The sequence below is a fragment of the Cherax quadricarinatus genome, chromosome 17, assembly GCF_038502225.1.
Source record: "Cherax quadricarinatus isolate ZL_2023a chromosome 17, ASM3850222v1, whole genome shotgun sequence".
Taxonomy (NCBI): Eukaryota; Metazoa; Arthropoda; class Malacostraca; order Decapoda; family Parastacidae; genus Cherax; species Cherax quadricarinatus.
In genome coordinates, this window is record NC_091308.1 from 18572047 (window position 1) to 18593222 (window position 21176).

Here is a 21176-nt window from a genome sequence, read left to right on the forward strand (position 1 = left end):
GGAGCAGTGGCTGCTCGCGCTCTGTAACAGTGACGTCTACGTCTCGGGCTCCTCCATACACTGCTCGCGGTGTACTCACTTCATAAGGAATTTACAGTGAGGGGAAAAAAATCACAGTAATGTTTTCACACAAAAGAAAACTGAAATCTTGATCCAAAGTGTGCGGTGAAATTTTTTTTTTATTCCCGGGAGAAGATAAGGTGAAACTTCAGATAAGGGAGAGAGGCAAGTGAACTTTGACAGGTATGCCAGATGCCATTTCTCTTTCATTTACTTAAGCCTTTTTTCCACGGGTCCTTCTTACTATTTGGCAGGCCCAGAGTGATTTTAATTTTTATTATTTGTATTGTGATTCATTTTACTAATGTTCTCCTAACTTTGTTGACACTTTCACACTACTGTTCTCATGAACATGCCTCGTTCTTCGCTGACTCGGGGTGGTCACTTCAGTCTGGTTACCTGCAAGACTAGGAGTGGTCGCCTCAGTCTGGTCACATGTAGGGTTTGAGGTGATCACCCGAGTCTAGTTTCCATTAAGATATAGAGTAGTTCCCAGAGACTGGTCAACATTTAGTATTGATGTAGCCCTCTGAACCTGGTCGACCACCATAAAGACTTGATGTAGCCCTCTGAACCTGGTCGACCACCATAAAGACTTGATGTAGCCCTCTGAACCTGGTCGACCACCATAAAGACTTGATGTAGCCCTCTGAACCTGGTCGACCACCATAAAGACTTGATGTAGCCCTCTGAACCTGGTCGACCACCATAAAGACTTGATGTAGCCCTCTGAACCTGGTCGACCACCATAAAGACTTGATGTAGCCCTCTGAACCTGGTCGACCACCATAAAGACTTGATGTAGTCCTCTGAACCTGGTCGACCACCATAAAGACTTGATGTAGTCCTCTGAACCTGGTCACCATAAAGACTTGATGTTGCCCTCTGAACCTGGTCACCATAAAGACGATGTAGCCCTCTGAACCTGGTCGCCATAAAGACTTGATGTAGCCCTCTGAACCTGGTCGCCATAAAGACTTGATGTAGCCCTCTGAACCTGGTCACCATAAAGACTTGATGTAGCCCTCTGAACCTGGTCACCATAAAGACTTGATGTAGCCCTCTGAACCTGGTCACCATAAAGACTTGATGTAGCCCTCTGAACCTGGTCACCATAAAGACTTGATGCTGCCCTCTGAACCTGGTGACCATAAAGACCTGATGTAGCCCTCTGAACCTGGTCACCATAAAGACTTGATGTAGCCCTCTGAACCTGGTCACCATAAAGACTTGATGTAGCCCTCTGAACCTGGTCACCATAAAGACTTGATGCTGCCCTCTGAACCTGGTCACCATAAAGACTTGATGTAGCCCTCTGAACCTGGTCACCATAAAGACTTGATGTAGCCCTCTGAACCTGGTCACCATAAAGACTTGATGTAGTCTTATTTTTATAGTCACCAGGAAGACAAAATCTGATTGTTATAACTGCTAGGAAGACAAAGTCTTATTGTTATATTTACTAGGAAGACAGTCTGATTATTATAATCGCCAGGAAGACAAAGTTTGATTGCTATAATTGCTAGGAAGACAAAATCTGGTATAATTGCTAGGAAGACAAAGTGTTATAATTGCTAGGAAGACAAAGTCTGATTACTATAATTGCTAGGAAGACAAATTCTGATTGTTATAATTGCTAATAAGACAAATTCTGATTGTTATAATTGCTAGGAAGACAAAGTCTGATTGTTATAATTACTACGAAGACAAAGTCCGATTGTTATAGTTGTTAGGAAGACAAAATTCGATTGTTATAGTTGCTAGAAAAACAAAGTCCGAATATTATAGTCGCCAGGAAGATTGTCTGACTGTTATAGTTGCCAGGAAGACAAAGTCCGAGTGTTATAGTCTCCAGGAAGACAAAGTCCGAGTGTTATAGTCACCAGGAAGAGAAAGTCTGATTGTTACAGTCGCCAGGAAGACAAAGTCCGAGTGTTATAGTCACCAGGAAGACAAAGTCTGATTGTTATAGTCGCCAGGAAGAAAAGGTCTGATTGTCGTAGTCGCCATGAAGACAAAGTCTGATTGTTATAGTCGCCATGAAGACAAAGTCTGATTGTTATAGTCGCCAGGAAGACAAAGTCCGAGTATTATAGTCGCCAGGAAGACAAAATCTGTTATAGTCGCCAGAAAGAGAAAGTCCGAGTGTTATAGTCGCCAGGAAGACAAAGTCTGATTGTTATAGTCGCCAGGAAGACAAAATCTGTTATAGTCGCCAGGAAGACAAAGTCCGAGTATTATAGTCGCCAGGAAGACAAAATCTGTTATAGTCGCCAGGAAGACAAAGTCCGAGTATTATAGTCGCCAGGAAGACAAAGTCCGAGTATTATAGTCGCCAGGAAGACAAAATCTGTTATAGTCGCCAGGAAGACAAAGTCCGAGTATTATAGTCGCCAGGAAGACAAAGTCCGAGTATTATAGTCGCCAGGAAGACAAAGTCCGAGTATTATAGTCGCCAGGAAGACAAAATCTGTTATAGTCGCCAGAAAGAGAAAGTCCGAGTGTTATAGTCGCCAGGAAGACAAAGTCTGATTGTTATAGTCGCCAGGAAGACAAAATCCGAGTGTTATAGTTGCCAGGAAGACAAAGTCTGATTGTTATATTCGCCAGGAAGACAAAGTCCGAGTGTAATAGTCGCCATGAAGACAAAATCCGAGTGTTATAGTTGCCAGGAAGACAAAGTCTGAATGTAAAATTGAGACATCAATGATAATAACAACAGCAAGTAGTGCACAACAACAGTTGACAGAATGCATCAACTACACCAACTACACCAACAACAACAACAACAACAACAACAACAACAACAACAACAACAACAACAACAACAACAACAACAACAACAACAACAACAACAGTAGTAGTAGTTAACTGGGTTTAACAACCACATTAACTACAAGCAAAAATAGAGTACAAAGACGACAACACGAAGCTTAATAACAACTAAGTACAACAAAAATAGCAGTGTGGAACAGTGATGGAACAATGCTGGAACAATCATTGACAGAACAATCAGTGATGGATCAGTCTGGTACTTTCAGTGATGGAACAAATAGTTCTGATACAATCAGTGAGGGCACAATCATTTCTGGTGCAAAATCATTTCTGGAACAAACAGTGATGGAACAAACAGTGATAGAACGATCAGTGATGGAACAAACTGTGATGGAATGATCAGTGATTGAACAATCTATAATGGAACAATCAGTAATGGAACAGTCATTGAACGATCAGTGATGGAACACTCAGTGATGGAACAATCTGTAATGGAACAATCTGTAATGGAACAAACAGCGATGGAACAATCAGTGATGGAACAATCAATGATGGAACAAAGTCACAATAGCCACAACAAATCAAAAGTGACCTACAGGTTGGAGATAAATCTTTAAACGATGTTTCGCTCCGTCCTGCACCGTGACGAGTTTGTTAGAGGAGGAGGAGGAGGAGGAAGAAGGAGTAGGAGGAGGAGGAGGAGGAGGAGGAGGAGTAGAAGTGGTAACGATGGTAAAGTAGCAATTGTGGTAGTGACGAGGCTGAGATTCAAGGTGATAGCCAAGCTTGAAGTACTGGTGGTGGTGGTGCCTACCTAGCTAACTCCGCTACCTGAGTCACGAACTACGCCTTGACCTGTTCCAGAACACCTCAGTGTTCCAGCTGCAACTCTGACAGCGACTTCAGGATGCTGGGCCAAGCTGTTACGATCCTGTGGTTCATACACTGACCTCAGCTCCCAGGCTGATTGGTCTTGGTGGAATTTTATTGCACAAGACCAACTGAAAAGTTCACCCCGACACTCTTGACCCACTAAATGGAGCTTTTGGTCATATGACCAAGGCCTTCCGCAGGTAATTCGGTCTACCGGGTACAGAAGTACAGGGAAAGAGTAATGGTTGGGTACACGAACGTGTTAAGTTCACGAACTTGCTAGATTCATGAACTTGATGAATTCGTGCATTTGTTACATTCACGAACTTATTTCGATCACGAACACATGGGGATTATGAACGCACTGCGTTCACGAACACGGTGGGTTCACGAACTAGCTGGGTTCACAAAATCTTTGGACTGACAAACTTGTTGGGGTGACGATCGATCGTCTCAAACACTAATTCATTCAGCAGCTGGACAAGAAATCCTGGACAAGTGAGGCAGCAGCCTAGGGCTGGTGCATCGTCAGCCCAGGGCTGACGATGCACCAGCCCTTCCTCCAATTTTTTTTTTTTTTTAGTTTGGGAGGAAACGTACGTTCTAAGATTGTACCACACGTCCCGCGCTGCCAGACGTAAGACGTTGGTTTATTTCCCCGCTAGTGTCACTTAATTATAAGTAAGTAGCAGTAAATATAAGTTTATCTAGCTTAACCTAACCTAAGTTAGACTATCCTAACCTAACTGGTATATTGTTATTGTTGTTTTGTAGTAGTAGTTGTTGTTGTTATTTTCATAATTGTTGTTGTTGTCGCCGTCATTGTCGTTTTCTTCATTGTTGTTTATTGTTATTGCAGCTCATAATGTTGTTTGAGGCTTTTGTTGATAGTTTTATCGTTGTTACAATTATTATTATTATTATTATTATTATTATTATTATTATTATTATTATTATTATTATTATAATTATTATTATTGTTATTTCTATTGATTTAAAGGAAGTGGATAAAGCCAGTATAAATACTTCCAGATTATTTTCTACTTATCACTATCGTCAGAGATTGTTAGGTTACACAAACAGACACAATCTTGTTTATCTAATCAGAGGCGGGAGGTATGTAGTCATCAGCAGTGGAACATCGCGAGCTGGGGAAGGTGTACACAACCTTCCTGCAGGACATACCTTCATTCCAGCCCTGTAAACAAACAAAAAAAGAGCTTGACAAAGCTCCAGGCAGAGATTAATTAAGCTCTACACAAAGAGTATTAGTTCCTCTTTCCACAATCCTGGAAGAAGCTGCACCTACCATCCTACATCCAAAGGCACACATTTTGGCAGTAATATCACGTTTTATCTGTTCTGTATCTGTGCTATCAGGCTTTTTCTTATCTAAGCTTTTATATTACAGCCAAATGTGGGAGCATTACATATTAACGTCACAAAAGTATTTTTTTCTTGGTTTAAGGCTCACCAGCTTTCAGAGAACTTAAATTGATCTCAGTGTATATACTTTACCTATTTGTGGTTGCAGATGTCGAGGTGCATTTTTCTCAGTGTATATATGCAGATGCATTTGTTTTATTACAGAGATAAGTGTACAGCAGTATATATCTCAGTCTTTATATATATAGTTGTACACATATTTTGGTATAAATTTAGAGGTGTATATATTTCATTGAATATAGAGATGTATATATACCTCTACATACAGATTTTTTTTTTATTATCACACCGGCCGATTCCCACCAAGGCAGGGTGGCCCGAAAAAGAAAAACTTTCACCATCATTCACTCCATCACTGTCTTGCCAGAAGGGTGCTTTACACTACAGTTTTTAAACTGCAACATTAACACCCCTCCTTCAGAGTGCAGGCACTGTACTTCCCATCTCCAGGACTCAAGTCCGGCCTGCCGGTTTCCCTGAATCCCTTCATAAATGTTACTTTGCTCACACTCCAACAGCACGTCAAGTATTAAAAACCATTTGTCTCCATTCACTCCTATCAAACACGCTCACGCATGCCTGCTGGAAGTCCAAGCCCCTCGCACACAAAACCTCCTTTACCCCCTCCCTCCAACCCTTCCTAGGCCGACCCCTACCCCGCCTTCCTTCCACTACAGACTGATACACTCTTGAAGTCATTCTGTTTCGCTCCATTCTCTCTACATGTCCGAACCACCTCAACAACCCTTCCTCAGCCCTCTGGACAACAGTTTTGGTAATCCCGCACCTCCTCCTAACTTCCAAACTACGAATTCTCTGCATTATATTCACACCACACATTGCCCTCAGACATGACATCTCCACTGCCTCCAGCCTTCTCCTCGCTGCAACATTCATCACCCACGCTTCACACCCATATAAGAGCGTTGGTAAAACTATACTCTCATACATTCCCCTCTTTGCCTCCAAGGACAAAGTTCTTTGTCTCCACAGACTCCTAAGTGCACCACTCACTCTTTTTCCCTCATCAATTCTATGATTCACCTCATCTTTCATAGACCCATCCGCTGACACGTCCACTCCCAAATATCTGAATACGTTCACCTCCTCCATACTCTCTCCCTCCAATCTGATATTCAATCTTTCATCACCTAATCTTTTTGTTATCCTCATAACCTTACTCTTTCCTGTATTCACCTTTAATTTTCTTCTTTTGCACACCCTACCAAATTCATCCACCAATCTCTGCAACTTCTCTTCAGAATCTCCCAAGAGCACAGTGTCATCAGCAAAGAGCAGCTGTGACAACTCCCACTTTGTGTGTGATTCTTTATCTTTTAACTCCACGCCTCTTGCCAAGACCCTCGCATTTACTTCTCTTACAACCCCATCTATAAATATATTAAACAACCACGGTGACATCACACATCCTTGTCTAAGGCCTACTTTTACTGGGAAAAAATTTCCCTCTTTCCTACATACAGATATATATATATATATATCTATATATAGATATATATATATATATATATATATATATATATATATATATATATATATATATATATATATATATAATGTATTTTTTTGTTAATATTTCCCGTAAGAGATAATGTAAATCCAATTAATCCATTCCAGACACCCAAAAATATTAATCAAAAATACATTTATAGAGAATAACTATAGTGTATAGGAAGAGAGATGTATATAAGTGTCTATACAATGGGGTGTATACATATCTCACTGAATATTCAGAGTTTGAATATTCATGGATTATTCTTTTTAAGTGGTGTATATTTTTAGTGTATATACACTGTGATCATATTTACAGTTTCTTAGGAGGTAATATACTGAGTGTTCAGGGAAGAGTTGAACTCTGCAGGGTTCATACCGAACCTGGGAAACGGGAGACAAATCAGATCTTATTCGAGGAAGGAGAGGACACCTCAGATTCCTTAGATCAAGAGCACTATCCCCCTTCCTCTTGAAAAGGGTGTACAAGATTCATCTTAACTAAGGAACCCACGTCAAGGAGGAGGGTTCCTCAGCTGTATGACCCATACAGGCCTAGCGCTTCCGCGTGATTTAGTAATCCATTAAACAAAGCCTGGGTTATCGCCACAAAGTTAAGAATATATCGTAAAACTTCAACAGATTTCCACCATATCTAGAAAGACAGGTTCATATGAGAGGCTTAAAAGCTTTTATCAGTTTATCAGAGTGATAATGACAGCGCCTGAGTGAGGTGTTCAGTTGTGTTCAGTTGCAGGAGTGAGTGTGGAGAGTGAACACCGTGGCCTAGGCTTCAGTGCTACCTTGGCAGCGTGAGTATTACTCGTGGTGGTGCTGTTCCTGGTGGTGCTGTTCCTGGTGGTGTTGTCCCTGGTGGAACCGTTCCTGATGGTCTTGTTCCTGGTTGTGTTGTTCTTGGTGGTGCTGTTCCTGGTGGTGCTGTTTCTGGTGATCTTGTTTCTGGTGGTGCTGTTCCTGGTGGTGTTGCTCCTAGTGGTGTTGCTCCTAGTGGTGCTGTTCCTGGTGGTGCTGTTCCTGGTGGTGCTGTTCCTGGTGGTGCTGTTCCTGGTGGTGTTGTTCCTAGTGGTGTTGTTCCTGGTGGTGCTGTTCCTGGTGGTGTTGCTCCTAGTGGTGTTGTTCCTGGTGCTGTTCCTGGTGGTGTTGCTCCTAGTGGTGTTGCTCCTAGTGGTGTTGTTCCTGGTGGTGCTGTTCCTGGTGGTGTTGTTCCTAGTGGTGTTGTTCCTGGTGGTGCTGTTCCTGGTGGTGTTGCTCCTAGTGGTGTTGTTCCTGGTGGTGCTGTTCCTGGTGGTGTTGTTCCTAGTGTGTTGTTCCTGGTGGTGCTGTTCCTGGTGGTGTTGCTCCTAGTGGTGTTGTTCCTGGTGGTGCTGTTCTTGGTGGTGTTGCTCCTAGTGGTGTTGTTCCTGGTGGTGCTGTTCCTGGTGGTGTTGTTCCTAGTGGTGTTGTTCCTGGTGGTGCTGTTCCTGGTGGTGTTGCTCCTAGTGGTGTTGTTCCTGATGGTGCTGTTCCTGGTGGTGGTGTTCCTCGTGGTGTTGTTCCTGGTGGTGCTGTTCCTGGTGGTGCTGTTCCTGGTGGTGTTGTTCCTGGTGGTGCTGTTCCTGGTGGTGCTGTTCCTGGTGGAGTTGTTCCTGGTGGTGCTGTTCCTGGTGGTGCTGTTCCTGGTGGTGTTGCTCCTAGTGGTGTTGTTCCTGGTGGTGCTGTTCCTGGTGGTGTTGTTCCTGGTGGTGCTGTTCCTGGTGGTGCTGTTCCTGGTTGTGCTGTTCCTGGTTGTGCTGTTCCTGGTGGTGCTGTTCCTGGTGGTGTTGCTCCTAGTGGTGTTGTTCCTGGTGTTGTTCCTGGTGGTGCTGTTCCTGGTGGTGCTGTTCCTGATGGTGCTGTTCCTGGTGGTGGTGTTCCTGTTGGTGTTGTTCCTGGTGGTGCTGCTCCTGGTGGGCTTGTTCCTGGTGGTGTTGTTCCTGGTGGTGCTGTTCCTGGTGGTGCTGTTCCTGGTGGTATTGTTCCTGGTGGTGCTGCTCCTGGTGGCGTTGTTCCTGATGGTGCTGTTCCTGGTGGTGTTGTTCGTGGTGGTGTTGTTCCTGGTGATGCTGTTCCTGGTGATCTTGTTCCTGTTGTTGTTGTTCCTGGTGGTGCTGTTCCTGGTGGTGTTGTTCCTGGTGGTGCTGTTCCTGGTGGTGCTGTTCCTGGTGGTGTTGCTCCTAGTGGTGTTGTTCCTGGTGTTGTTCCTGGTGGTGCTGTTCCTGGTGGTGCTGTTCCTGGTGGTGCTGTTCCTGATGGTGCTGTTCCTGGTGGTGGTGTTCCTGTTGGTGTTGTTCCTGGTGGTGCTGCTCCTGGTGGGCTTGTTCCTGGTGGTGTTGTTCCTGGTGGTGGTGTTTCTGGTGGTGCTGTTCCTGATGGTGCTGTTCCTGGTGGTGCTGTTCCTGGTGGTATTGTTAGTGGTGGTGCTGCTCCTGGTGGCGTTGTTCCTGATGGTGCTGTTCCTGGTGGTGTTGTTCCTGGTGGTGGTGTTCCTGGTGATGCTGTTCCTGGTGGTGCTGTTCCTGGTGGTCTTGTTCCTGGTGTTGTTGTTCCTGGTGGTGCTGTTCCTGGTGGTGTTGTTCCTGGTGGTGCTGTTCCTGGTGGTGCTGTTCCTGGTGGTGTTGCTCCTAGTGGTGTTGTTCCTGGTGTTGTTCCTGGTGGTGCTGTTTCTGGTGGTGCTGTTCCTGGTGGTGCTGTTCCTGATGGTGCTGTTCCTGGTGGTGCTGTTCCTGGTGGTGCTGTTCCTCGTGGTGCTGTTCCTGGTGGCGTTGTTCCTGGTGGTGCTGTTCCTGGTGGTGTTGTTCCTGGTGGTGCTGTTCCTGGTGAGCTTGTTCTTGGTGGTGCTGTTCCTGGTGGTGCTGTTCCTGGTGGTGCTGTTCCTGGTGGCGTTGTTCCTGGTGGTGCTGTTCCTGGTGGTGCAATTCCTGGTGGTGTTGTTAGTGGTGGTGTTCTTTCTCGTTGTGTTGGTCGTGTCAGTGTTGTTCCTGATGGTATTCCTCCTAGTGGTGTTGCTCCTGGTGGTGCTGCTCCTGGTGGTGTTCTTCCTGGCTGTGTTTCTCCTAGTGGTGTTTCTCCTGGTGGTGTTTCTCCTGGTGGTGTTACTCCTGGTGGTGTTTCTCCTCGTGGTGCTGTTCCTGGTGGCGTTGTTCCTGGTGGTGCTGTTCCTGGTGTTGTTGTTCCTGGTGGTGCTGTTCCTTGTGAGCTTGTTCTTGGTGGTGGTGTCCCTGGTGGTGCTGTTCCTGGTGGTGTTGTTCCTGGTGGGCTTGTTCCTGGTGGTGTTGTTCCTGGTGGGGCTGTTCCTGGTGGTGCTGTTCCTGGTGGTGTTGTTCCTGGTGGTGCTGTTCCTGGTGGTGCAATTCCTGGTGGTGTTGTTAGTGGTGGTGTTCTTTCTCGTGGTGTTGGTCGTGTCAGTGTTGTTCCTGATGGTATTCCTCCTAGTGGTGTTGCTCCTGGTGGTTCTGCTCCTGGTGGTGTTCTTCCTGGTTGTGTTTTTCCTGGTTGTGTTTCTCCTGGTGGTGTTATTTCTGGTGGTGTTTCTCCTGGTGGTGTTTCTCCTGGTTGTATTTATCCTGGTGGTGTTACTTCTGGTGTTTCTCCTGGTGGTGTTTCTCCTGGTGAAGCTCCTGGTGGTGTTTCTCCTGGTGGTGTTACTCTTGGTTGTGTTTCTCCTGGTTGTGTTTCTCCTGGTTGTGTTTCTCCTGGTTGTGTTTCTCCTGGTTGTGTTTCTCCTGGTTGTGTTTCTCCTGGTTGTGTTTCTCCTGGTTGTGTTTCTCCTGGTTGTGTTTCTCCTGGTTGTGTTTCTCCTGGTTGTGTTTCTCCTGGTTGTGTTTCTCCTGGTTGTGTTTCTCCTGGCGGTGTTTCTCCTGGTGGTGTTACTTCTGGTGGTGTTTCTCCTGGTGATGCTCCTGGTGGTTTCTTCTGGTGGTGTTAGTCTTGGTGGTGTTTTTCCTGGTTGTGTTTCTCCTGGTTGTGTTTCTCCTGGTGATGCTCCTGGTGATGTTTCTCCTGGTGGTGTTACTCTTGGTGGTGTTTCTCCTGGTTGTGTTTCTCCTGGTTGTGTTTCTCCTGGTTGTGTTTCTCCTGATTATGTTTCTCCTGGTGGTGTTACTCCTAGTGGTGTTTCTCCTGGTGGTGTTTCTTCTGGTGATGCTCCTGGTGGTGTTTCTCCTGGTGGTGTTACTCTTGGTGGTGTTTCTCCTGGTTGTTTCTCCTGGTGGTGTTTCTCCTGGTGGTGTTACTCTTGGTGGTGTTTCTCCTGGTTGTGTTTCTCCTGGTGGTGTTTCTCCTGGTTGTTTCTCCTGGTTATGTTTCTCCTGGTGGTGTTACTCCTAGTGGTGTTTCTCCTGGTGGTGTTTTATTTTTCAGAAAACAGAATAAGTGTTTAGCGACAAGGTCTTGCAAGAATGACCGACTGGTCTCAGATTTTGGTCACATGACCCTGACCTTCCACTGCCTTAATTGAACCACGTAAACAAAAATATTGACACTGATAATATTACATCATATCTTCCTGTACATATTTAGTCATCATTGGTGTGTCAGGTTGGAAGCCTATCGACAGCACAGCACATGGGTCACTGTAGATGCAATTCGTTGATATGCTAATGTCAGTCATGTGTTAGCCCCTAAAATAAGAAAATTAATGTAAATTTTAAGTGTATATACGTTGATTTTATATATATATATATATATATATATATATATATATATATATATATATATATATATATATATATATATATATATATATATATATATATATATATATATATATATATATATATATATACCTCTCGTATGTTCCCTGTGAGAAACACATCAGTAGTTGTGTATAAACAAATACGAATAATTTTTTTTACCTATGCAACAAGGGATTCGTATCTGTTGGATGTTGAGTGAAGCTCCTGTAGATGGTGGTTGGGTATTACGGGAAGCGAGAAGCCTCTGAAACCGTAGGCTGAATGAAACTGCTGTGTTGGGGGGACACTGGTGGCTGTTCTGCGGCGGTCACGTGAGGTTATACACAGAGTGGAGGGCTGAGGGAGATGAAAGGACGACTTTGGCGTCACCACCGCATAAAGTATTTTATGACAAGCATTGAATCGTACGTTGTTGTGACATGATTTTTTGAAGCTGTACAAATTTTATTTAAATTGTCCAATCGTGTGCTGAGTTATCCTCTAGCCAGGAAGAAAGAAAGTCATTCATGGCACTATTAGCTCTTTCCACAGGGCCTTCTTGACTTGGAATTAGGCGTGGCATTCCATGGATAATTGTAGGTTCAAGACAAATCATTTCTAATTCACGGATGACGTGAGAGGTGAATTCGGTGCTCTTGTCAGACTCCAGTATTGCTGGAGCATCAGGCAGAAGGAAGTGTCAAGTAGCTGACTTGTAACTTCTGCATCACTGTTAGTGGTGATGACGTGCACAGCACAGAATTTTGTTATCTGGAGTTTATCTGGAGAGTGTTAGGCGGTAGTCTTGCTACACTAGTATCTTTTGATGACCATTGACTGCGTGCTGATGTCAGTCTGACCACGAGGAGTCAGCAGCAGGGACTGGACATACAGATGACACTGGTGGCTATGGGTGACGGTTTTCTTTGTTTCTGGTATCCTGAACAAAAAACTTGAATGTATCTATGTCATACTACGATGCAATACAATAGATACAATATAAATATATTTTCATGCTTTTCGTTGACTCGGATCATGTGATCACGACCTCCATGGTTGTTGCAAGGTGAGCAAACTATCGAGAGCTCACTCTCGATCACGTCAAAACTACTTTTGCTGCTTCCAGTGTTGTATTTATCTGTATTTGGTTGACAAAGCCTGTTCTGCAGGCGAAACGTTTCGGCAATAAAAATACCCACGTGTTGCTCATGCGTCTCATTCATCAACTTGTCGGTCTTGTACACCATCAATAATAAGATATATTGTGGGAGAAGTCATGAAAGGTGGAATATTATAATTTGATCGATTTTCAGCTTTTTCTTTCTAGTCAGAATGTAGACACTATGAAGTTCAAATTCACGAACTTAGTGCAACTGCAGATCTTCTTAGGGATACCTTCCATAACTGAGGTTGACAGTAAGACATAAAACCATTGTGTCATGGGTGAGACAGTATACTGTGCAGAGTAATGTATAATGTTGCGTCATGTCAGTATATTAGACAGTATACAATTCGTTCCGCCAGGGTGACCTACAAAACATTTCCTCGAGAGATTTACAGGTTTGCGAAGGGAATGTGTCTTAACTCCCAGGTTATGAAGGGGGGTGCCCAGATGCTGCTGAAGGGAGGTGCCCAGATGCTGCTGAAGGGAGGTGCCCAGATGCTGCTGAAGGGAGGTGCCCAGATGCTGCTGAAGGGAGGTGCCCAGATGCTGCTGAAGGGCTCTTGATCCCCAGGAATTGGAGCTAATCTTCTCTTTCCTAGGCTAAAACCTAATTACTGACATCCCCTAAGAAATGAATAACCCTTCAATACCCTTCCCTGAATATATATATATATATATATATATATATATATATATATATATATATATATATATATATATATATATATATATATATATATATATATATATATATAGCCGAGATTGTAAGAAGCCATCTCGATAAGCATAGCTTGATTAATGATACTCAGCATGGATTCACAAGAGGCCGGTCTTGTCTAACTAATTTATTAACTTTCTTCAGTAAAGCTTTTGAGGCTGTTGATCACGATAAAGAATTTGATATGATTTACTTAGATTTTAGTAAGGCTTTTGATAGAGTTCCGCACCAAAGACTGTTAAAGAAAGTGGCAGCACATGGCATTTGGGGAAGGGTGCTCTCGTGGATCGAGTCATGGCTCACAGACAGGAAGCAGTGTGTCCATAAATGGGGTTAAATTACTAGTGATATGAGCAAATTCGCTGATAACACAAAGATAGGTAGGATAATTGATTCAAACGTAGATGTTATGGAACTTCAGGAGGATTTAGACAAACTCTATTCTTGGTCAGAAAAGTGGCAGATGCAGTTCAGTGTAGATAAATCCAAGGTTCTGAAGCTCGGGAGTGTCCATAACCCTAGCACTTATAAGTTAAATAATGATAAATTAGACACTCTTGGGTATCTTTATCAAGGAAACGTTTCGCCACACAGTGGCTTCATCAGTCCATACACAGGAGAAACTTGAAAAACAGGAGGAGAATGAAGTAATCAGTCCCTCAACCTTGAGTCGATGTGGTCAATCTATCAATCTTGAATAGAATACGGCATATGAGCTGAGAAGCAGCTTATAAACCGTAGGCAGAAGAGGTGCAGCAGTCGTAGGTGGTGTCACATTTGCCCAATGTGGAAGTAGGTCGTGCCCAAGGGTTAGGCAAGCGAAGAATTCCCAAGTATTAAGAATAATACTGATTACCTTATTCTCCTCCATTTCTTCAAGTTTCTCCTGTGTATGTACTGATGAAGCCACTGTGTGGCGAAACGTTTCCTTAATAAAGATACCCAAGAGTTGCACATGTGTCTAATTTATCAACATGTCGATTATGTGAACCATTCATCTACAAGTTAAATAATGTAGAACTTAGCCATACAGATTGCGAAAAGGACTTGGGGGTTATGGTGAGCAGCAACCTTAAACCAAGACAGCAATGCCCAAGCGTACGTAATAGGGCAAATAGATTATTGGGATTTATATCAAGAAGTGTAAGCAACAGAGGTCCAGAGGTTATACTGCAGCTTTATACATCATTAGTAAGGCCTCACCTAGATTATGCGGCTCAGTTCTGGTCTCCATATTACAGAATGGACATAAATTCGTTAGAAAACATTCAGCGTAGAATGACTAAATTAATACATAGCATTAGAAATCTTCCTTATGAAGAAAGATTGAAGGCTCTTAAATTGCATTCACTTGTTAGACGAAGAATGAGGGGAGACCTGATCGAAGTGTATAAGTGGAAGATAGGTATTAATAAAGGGGATATTAATAAGGTCTTGAGGATATCTCTCCAAGAGAGAACCCGCAGTAATGGATTTAAATTAGACAAAGAACTATGAAAGTAATACATCAAAGGAAGGTAATTAAAGGGCTTAGACCACACCTCACAGTCAACTCCCACAACAAAGAAATACCTGACGCGCGACGATACCGGACTCATAAGAAAAGAGGAACACTGCAGCAGGTCCGCTGGTCCAACTAGACAGGTCCTCACGACATCCCACTAACAAAATATTCTACCCAAGAATATATACACACCCCTCTGGGTTTTCTTCTATTTTCTTTCTAGTTCTTATTCTTGTTTATTTCCTCTTATCTCCATGGGGAAGTGGAACAGAATTCTTCCTCCGTAAGCCATGCGTGTTGTAAGAGGCGACTAAAATGCCGGGAGCAAGGGGCTAGTAACCTCTTCTGTAAAATATATGCATATGTATATATGAATAGATTCGTTTTCCAAAATAAATAATTTACGTATCTTAAAAACGTATCATCTCAGTTTGCATGTCGTGTGATAGCCTCGTTGACGCTAGTTTGTCAGAAAAGAAACGGTCTTTCATTTTTTTTAATCATTCAGTTGCTCTGTGCTTGGAAAAGTGGTACAGTCCGAGCGAAGTTCCGAGAGGCTGAGCGATAGCGTGCACGAGAGAGCGTGAGAGCCCCGCCGGGTTCCTGGTGTCAGCCCGGCCTTGCTAAAACAGTTAAGCTAGTATGTCAGCGGTGATTTTTTTTTTTTTGCAGCGCTGGATGACCCCACCCTCCCCGCTAATAAACCCTACGGGTTTAGCGCTTCTGTGTGATAACAATGATGATATCATCACTAACCGACAGGTAACTTTCATTGCTCGGAGATAAGGACACAGGTCTTCTACTGGACGGACACAGATCTTCCACTGGACGGACACAGATCTTCCACTGGACGGACACAGATCTTCCACTGGACGGACACAGGTCTTCCACTGCACGGACACAGGTCTTCCACTGCACGGACACAGGTCTTCCACTGCACGGACACAGGTCTTCCACTGCACGGACACAGGTCTTCCACTGCACGGACACAGGTCTTCCACTGCACGGACACAGGTCTTCCACTGCACGGACACAGGTCTTCCACTGCACGGACACAGGTCTTCCACTGCACGGACACAGGTCTTCCACTGCACGGACACAGGTCTTCCACTGCACGGACACAGGTCTTCCACTGGACGGACACAGGTCTTCCACTGCACGGACACAGGTCTTCCACTGCACGGACACAGGTCTTCCACTGCACGGACACAGGTCTTCCACTGCACGGACACAGGTCTTCCACTGTACGGACACAGGACTTCCACTGGACGGACACAGGACTTCCACTGGACGGACACAGGTCTTCCACTGCACGGACACAGGTCTTCCACTGGACGGACACAGGTCTTCCACTGGACGGACACAGGTCTTCCACTGCACGGACGCAGGTCTTCCACTGCACGGACACAGGTCTTTCACTGCACGGACACAGGTCTTCCACTGGACGGACACAGGTCTTCCACTGGACGGACACAGGTCTTCCACTGGACGGACACAGGTCTTCCACTGCACGGACGCAGGTCTTCCACTGCACGGACGCAGGTCTTCCACTGCACGGACGCAGGTCTTCCACTGCACGGACGCAGGTCTTCCACTGGACGGACACAGGTCTTCCACTGGACGGACACAGGTCTTCCACTGGACGGACACAGGTCTTCCACTGGACGGACACAGGTCTTCCACTGGACGGACACAGGTCTTCCACTGGACGGACACAGGTCTTCCACTGGACGGACACAGGTCTTCCACTGGACGGACACAGGTCTTCCACTGGACGGACACAGGTCTTCCACTGGACGGACACAGGTCTTCCACTGGACGGACACAGGTCTTCCACTGGACGGACACAGGTCTTCCACTGGACGGACACAGGTCTTCCACTGGACGGACACAGGTCTTCCACTGGACGGACACAGGTCTTCCACTGGACGGACACAGGTCTTCCACTGGACGGACACAGATCTTCCACTGGACGGACACAGGTCTTCCACTGGACGGACACAGGTCTTCCACTGCACGGACACAAGTCTTCCACTGGACGGACACAGGTCTTCCACTGGACGGACACAGGTCTTCCACTGGACGGACACAGGTCTTCCACTGGACGGACACAGGTCTTCCACTGGACGGACACAGGTCTTCCACTGGACGGACACAGGTCTTCCACTGGACGGACACAGGTCTTCCACTGGACGGACACAGATCTTCCACTGGACGGACACAGGTCTTCCACTGCACGGACACAGGTCTTCCACTGCACGGACACAGGTCTTCCACTGGACGGACACAGGTCTTCCACTGCACGGACGCAGGTCTTCCACTGCACGTACGCAGGTCTTCCACTGGACGGACACAGGTCTTCCACTGGACGGACACAGGTCTTCCACTGGACGGACACAGGTCTTCCACTGGACGGACACAGGTCTTCCACTGGACGGACACAGGTCTTCCACTGGACGGACACAGGTCTTCCACTGGACGGACACAGGTCTTCCACTGGACGGACACAGGTCTTCCACTGGACGGACACAGGTCTTCCACTGGACGGACACAGGTCTTCCACTGGACGGACACAGGTCTTCCACTGGACGGACACAGGTCTTCCACTGGACGGACACAGGTCTTCCACTGCACGGACACAGGTCTTCCACTGGACGGACACAGATCTTCCACTGGACGGACACAGGTCTTCCACTGGACGGACACAGGTCTTCCACTGCACGGACACAGGTCTTCCACTGGACGGACACAGGTCTTCCACTGGACGGACACAGGTCTTCCACTGGACGGACACAGGTCTTCCACTGGACGGACACAGGTCTTCCACTGGACGGACACAGGTCTTCCACTGGACGGACACAGGTCTTCCACTGCACGGACACAGGTCTTCCACTGGACGGACACAGGTCTTCCACTGCACGGACACAGGTGTTCCACTGGACGGACACAGGTCTTCCACTGCACGGACACAGGTCTTCCACTGCACGGACACAGGTCTTCCACTGCACGGACGCATTATAATTATTATAATCAAAATGAAGCGCTATAACACGAGGGTTATACAGTGCACGGACACAAGTCTTGCATTGCACGGACGTAGTGTCCGTGCAATGGACTGGTGATGATGAACGTAGTTGTGTTGGTAGTGATGATGGTGGTGGTATTGGCAGTTGTAATGGTATTGGTGATGGTAGTGGTGATGGTGGTGATGGTAGTTGTGATGGTAGTGGTGATGGTGGTGATGGTAGTGGTGGTGGTGATGGTGGTGGTGATGGTAGTTGTGATGGTAGTGGTGATGGTGGTGATGGTAGTGGTGGTGGTGATGGTGGTGGTGATGGTAGTTGTGATGGTAGTGGTGATGGTGGTGATGGTAGTGGTGGTGGTGATGGTGGTGGTGATGGTAGTTGTGATGGTAGTGGTGATGGTGGTGTTGGTAGTGGTGGTGATGGTAGTGGTGATGGTAGTTGTGATGGTAGTGGTGATGGTGTTGGTAGTGGTGGTGATGGTAGTGGTGGTGTTGGTAGTGGTGGTGATGGTAGTGGTGATGGTGGTGGTGATGGTGGTGGTTATGGTAGTTGTGATGGTAGTGGTGATGGTGTTGGTAGTGGTGGTGATGGTAGTGGTGATGGTGTTGGTGATGGTGTTGGTAGTGGTGGTGATGATAGTGGTGATGGTAGTGGTGATGGTAGTGGTGATGGTAGTTGTGATGGTAGTGATGGTGGTGGTGGTGGTGATGGTGATGGTGGTGATTATGGTAGTTGTGATGGTAGTGGTGATGGTGTTGGTAGTGGTGGTGATGGTAGTGGTGATGGTGATGGTGGTGGTGATGGTGGTGGTTATGGTAGTTGTGATGGTAGTGGTGATGTTGGTGTTGGTAGTGGTGGTGATGGTAGGTGTGATGGTGGTGATGGTAGTGATGATGGTGGTAGTGATGGCGGTGGTAATGGTGAGGGTGATAGTGGGGATGGTGAGGGTGATGGTAGTGGTGATGGTAAGAGTGATGGTAGTGGTGATGGTGAGGGTGATGGTAGTGGTGATGGTAGTTGTGGTGAGTGATGGTGATGATAGTGGAGATTGTTTGTGATGGTGATAGCAGTGGTGACTGGTAGTGAAGATGGTGATGATGATGATAATAATAATAATAATAATAATAATAATAATAATAATACTCTAGGATAGTAACGGCAACACTGTCTCACTCGGGGTTCAGTGGCACAGAGGAATAATCCCAGTAATTCGTCTCTTCTCTTCCTCCTTGTACCTAAGTTTCTTCTCTCCCCCTTTCGAAAAATTTATGTATATATATATATATATATATATATATATATATATATATATATATATATATATATATATATATATATATATATATATATATATATATATAGAGAGAGAGAGAGAGAGAGAAATCCAGTATATAAAACAGGAGACTATATTTCGATTTCCGTCTGAGATATTCTTTAGCTGAACAGGAAAGTGTTGGTGTGTATAGCGAGCAGGTCTACATGTCACGTGTGTGTTGAGGGACAAGACAATGAGCAGAGTTGATTGTCTTGGAGGGGAGTAGCTGACACTTCCTGGTGTGAGAAATGTAATCAGGAGGTTGCAGTCACTGGTGTGTGATCAGGTCGTGGGAATCCTAAGACTGGTGTCGGAATAAATCGCTGCAGGGCGACTGTTGACATCACATAAGGAATACATTCACCTTTAAAGGTACCAAAACTGAATTTTGCTTCAATGTTGCTGTACATTAACAAACCTCTCTTTTTTTATGGCAAGCGAATTTGCAGTCCTGGAAAATATGCAAAGAACCCTCGCTGCTCGTATAAATTCAGTTAAACACCTAAATTACTAAGAGCTCTTGAAGTCCCTCCAACTGCACTACCTGGGACGTATGCGAGAAACATTTCATAATTTACAACAGGAAAATTCTGAAGGAATTGATCCCGAATCTATACACCGAAATCGGTCCGTATGGAAACAAGTCTTGGCAGACTGTTTAAAATATGTCCAATGAAAAGCAGGAGTGTAATGAGTATAATAAGAAATCTATAACTGTAAAAGGACTAAGAATTTTCAACACCTTTCATGTATAAAAGGAATTGCCAAGAAATACCTAGCTGTCATCGAGGAAATTAGATAATTTCCTCAAGGTAGTTCCTGACACCCGGACTGTGATGCCCTTGCTGAACACTGTACGGCTACCATCAACTATTGGTTAATGAAATCATCAAACAGGAAGCCTGGTCTGAGACCGGGCCGCGGGGGTGGTGGTCCCCGAAAGTGTCTACATGTAGTTTTTCACACACACACACACACACACGCGCGCGCACACACACACACACACACGCGCGCGCACACACACACACACACACACACACACACACACACACACACACACACACACACACACACATATATATATATATATATATATATATATATATATATATATATATATATATATATATATATATATATATATATATATATATATATATATATATATATAATAATAATAATAAGGAGGTACCACCTCTGGAACTGAACTTTACTGGGGACCCTCATCCTCAGAGAGGACAATAAACGTACCTCGGGGAAAACTCAAGGTTCTCCCCGGAGCTGTTCAAATATTTTTTTCTCCTGCCACCCCCTATATTACATATTCTATATGAAATTTTATTAATAGACAGACTTAGAAAACACAAACATGAATACATTGGTACAATATATCAAAGATTATGAATCTCCTCCAGCTCCTCCGAGGCCGGACACGAGCCAAGTATGCAGCAAGCATTTTCCCTCTGGATGGCTACGCTGAGGCGCTGGAACATGAAAGTGGCTGCCCTTGGGTCCCTGGTGGTGTCGATGAGTCTGGAACCCAATTCTTTAAGGAAACGTGTGGCATTTTTTCCCATGATCCCAAGGCCTCTGATCCCACTGGGACAAATTGATATTGTTGGCTTAAGTCCCTGTACTTGCTGATCTTGTACTCCTCCCTGTGATCAGCAGCTCCTCCCTGTCGCCCGACACTGTGATGGATGTAGGTGTCACAGGTATAGTCCCATGCTAAGAGCTTGCCATTCTTCCAAGGATAGATGGTGATCCCTTCGGGGCGGTTTGCTGGGTTGTGGCTATTGTTGGCTGCTAGTGATCGGAGCTCTCGGCTGGACATCCAGCTGTAGCAAGGGTTCTCTTTATGATATCGTTGACTTCATTATATATATATATATATATATATATATATATATATATATATATATATATATATATATATATATATATATATATATATATATATATATATATATATATATATATATATATATATATATATATATATACACATACGTACATACATACAGTCCTGCTCCGTATAACGATGTTTACGTTAACGACGGACTGAATATA

At 44.9% G+C, this 21176-nt stretch overlaps 1 protein-coding gene across 9 annotated transcripts in view; it reads left to right on the top strand.

The window, feature by feature from the left end:
• kkv (hyaluronan synthase-like protein kkv) overlaps positions 1-21176 on the top strand; it is a 176435-nt gene continuing 155259 nt past the window's right edge. For 6 of the 9 annotated variants that reach the window (XM_070085825.1, XM_070085826.1, XM_070085828.1 and 3 more), the window contains exon 1: positions 7372-7478. The gene's annotated coding sequence lies outside the window, so the exon portion shown is untranslated. Of the gene's footprint in view, positions 244-5029; positions 5049-7371; positions 7479-21176 lie in introns of those variants that run through there. The other 3 variants (XM_070085821.1, XM_070085822.1, XM_070085823.1) reach the window with 3 other exon arrangements.